The sequence below is a fragment of the Natrix helvetica genome (assembly GCF_964273705.1).
Source record: "Natrix helvetica genome assembly, chromosome: 1".
Taxonomy (NCBI): domain Eukaryota; kingdom Metazoa; phylum Chordata; class Lepidosauria; order Squamata; family Natricidae; genus Natrix; species Natrix helvetica.
The window spans coordinates 73,381,008-73,384,435 of record NC_138548.1 but is presented as its reverse complement, the minus strand read 5'-3'; positions in this window follow the sequence as shown (position 1 = coordinate 73,384,435).

Genomic DNA, 3,428 nt, shown 5'->3' with positions numbered 1-3,428 from the left:
TTTTTTTCTAAGTTCTTTTGGGGGTTTTCTTCCATCTCTTTGGGGAAAAAATTCAGTCAAAATGTGTTTCCTTGCCTTTAGTAACAAATGATAAAATATTATTACTCTACCACTACTACAGAAATATAAATTATGTGCATATAATATAAAACCAAGATTAGTTTTAGCTGCTTGAACAAATGTTTGCAAGCAAATTATGTTTTATTTGACCAATTTCTAATTTGGTTTTCTTCTGCCTTTATTAATATGTAGAAAATCGAATAACACTGTAGTTGTAGCAGTGACGTGCAGTGAGGTTTATGGCTGGTGTGGCACTGACACAGTGGTGGGTTTCAAAAATTTTTAGATTTGTGGACTTCAACTCCCAGAATTCCACAGCCAGGCATGCTCAGTTCTGATTTAAAGCGACAGCATTTGTTTTTCTCCTTTGCGAAAGAAGTTTCCTTCTTTCTTTTTCTTTTTCTTCCTTCCTTCCCCTCCTTCCTCCCTCTCTCCCTCCCTCTCCCCTCTCTCAAACACACACACACACACACACAAGTTGGATTGGACTATCTCTCCTACCCCCTTCCCTCTCTCTCTCTCTCTCACTCTCTCAAACACACACACACACACATAAAGTTGGATTGGAGGGAAGAGCACCAGCAAGGAGACCACAGGAGGAGGCAGCAAGCTAGTCAAAGAGCCATATTGGAGCACACACACTTTCCCCCAGCGCCGGAAGGATCCAGCCCAGCTTCACTGATTACAGGTTTGAAAAGGCAACGTGGCTCTGCCTGCAATCAAACTGCACCCCAGGGAGAGCACAAGCGAGACAGAGTCCTTCCCTCCAGCCTTTGCCCAAAGCCCCGCACCAGGAGGATGAAGTTTGAATTCCTCCCCCTCCCTCTGACCCACACGTACCTTTTCCAGCTGTTTCAGAGAGGATTTCAACTCTGCTGTTGCCTCGGGTCCTCTGAAGAAGCCCCACCCAAACGAGCGCCCTCTACTATGAGGCAGGAGAACTGCGTGCCTCACCTACATCAGGAATTTTTAGGCTTTTAACCCTTGCTTAACTCTGCTCGAGTGATCATAAAACGCCTAAAGTCAGACAAGATGAGGCATGCACTTCTCCTGCCTCATAGTAGAGGATGCTTTTTAAGAGGCTTTTTTAAACAGTTAAGCAGAGTCATCCACGATGAAGCAGCAACTAGCTCAGCCTCACCTCAGCTCTTGCCTTTTTCCTTTTACATTTTTTTTCTTTTCATGATGACAGTGGTGAGGCTGTGCCTCCCCTGCCTCACCTGATTGCACGTCACTGAGTTGTAGTATTTCTCAATTTGAAGATAAATTTAAGCCATAGTTGCAGCAGCTAAGATTTGGTAACCAACTTCAAAACTTTAAAGTTTTAAAAAAATTAACCATGGCTTACTTCCTGGAAGTAAGCAAACCAATTAAAACATATTATATACTGATTTGTGTTCTGATAAGTATAAACCAGGCTCTAATCACTATTGAAAGTGAAACAATAATGAAAATCTTTTGTTGTACACAATATGACTATTAAATGTATTATTCATTAATGTAATTTTCTGGCTTGGCCTCTCTGATACATTATTCTTTCTGATACATTAATAGTGAATAATAGCTTTTAGCTGTTCTTATTATCTCCAACATTTCACTGTTACATTAAAATTATTTAAATTAGAATACTAAACAAGACATTTCCTAATGATACAACTAAGTTATGGGATTTTTTTTAAAAAACCTTCCTTACACTTTATGTCCAAATATTCCAGTTTCCAAACTCGATTGTAGAACAATGACCATGAGAATTATTACAAAGGAAGAAGACGCTTCTCTGAATTCCTTTCTGATATAGAAAAAATGTGGTAGGAAAGTTTTTAATAATTTGTAAAACAAAAGCTTGCAAAAAAGTCCTGATTCATCCTTTCTGTGGATTCTTCAGTCAGGTAAAGAAGAAAGCAGCAAACAAGGCTTCTGCAGAAACAGTACTGTGTCCCTAATACAGGTAGTCCTCGACTTATGTCCACAATTGAGCCCAACATTTCTGTTGCTGAGCGACACAGTTGAGTTTTGTCCCATTTTACAACTTTTCTTGTCAAAGTGAACTGAATCAGTGCAATTGTTAAGTTAGTAACATGATTGTTAAGTGAATCTGGATTCCCCATTGACTTTTTTGTCAGGAAGTCACAACAGTTGATCACATGACCTTGGGACACTGCAACCATCATAAATATGAGTCAGTTGCGAAGCTTCTGAATTTTGATCACATAACCATGGAGATATTCAACAGTCATGTGTGAAAAATGGTCATAAGTCATTTTTTTCAGTGCCATTGTAACTTTGAACAATCACTAAATGAAGTGTTGTAACTCAAGGACTATCTGTACTCCAGTTGGAGTTTTGTACCCTGCAATTCTTTCATACTTATCTGAATCAATTCCTAGTGAATTCTGTACAAATTACTTTTAAGTACACATGAGAATGGTTATATGTGTCAGTCAACATGTTAACATTTTCAGATAAGATGGAAAAAGGTTAGGATCGGATTGGATTGGATTTTTTGGATTTATATGCCGCCCTTCTCCCAAAGGACTCAGGACGGCGTACAACATTTAAAAACACATATCACAAAAGTTAAAAGGAAATTAGATAAGTATCCAAAAAAACAAACCCAATTAATATAACAATAACATTTTTAAAATTAGATAAAATTAACAGGCCAGGCTGGCTTGCTGGAAAAGCCAACTTTATAGGGTGCGTCAGAAGAACCAGAGGTCGGGGATTATGCGAAGCTCCGGGGGCAGATCATTCCAGAGGGAAGGCGCTCCCACAGAGAAGGCTCTCTCCCTGGGGGTTGCCAGCCAACACTGCCTGGCCGACGGCATCCTGAGAAGGCCAACTCTGTGGGATCGCACTGGACGGTGGGAGGCTACTGGTGGCAGTAGGTGGTCTCACACGTACTCTGGGCCTAAGCCATGGAGCGCTTTAAAGGTCATAATTAGTACCTTGAATCGCACCCGGAAAACAACCGGCAACCAGTGCAGGCTGCCTAAGGGGTGTAACATGGGAGCACCTAGGTACCCCCATGATAACCCGCACGGCCGCATTCTGGACCAGCTGAAGCCTCCGGGTGCTCTTCAAGGGCAGCCCCATGTAGAGAGCATTGCAGTAGTCCAGGCAAGAAAGGACGAGGGCATGAGTGACTGTGCATAGAGCATCCCGATCCAGGAAGGGGCGCAACTGACGTATCAGGCGAACCTGGTAAAAGGTCCCCCTGGTCACGGCGGTCAGGTGTTCTTCTAAACTAAGCCACGTATCCAGGACGACTCCCAGATTGTGGGCCCTCTTTCTCCCCCTATCATCAAAGATGGAACAAGATGCACAAATCAGGATGACAGAAACCACAGCCACTCAAGTCTTGGAGG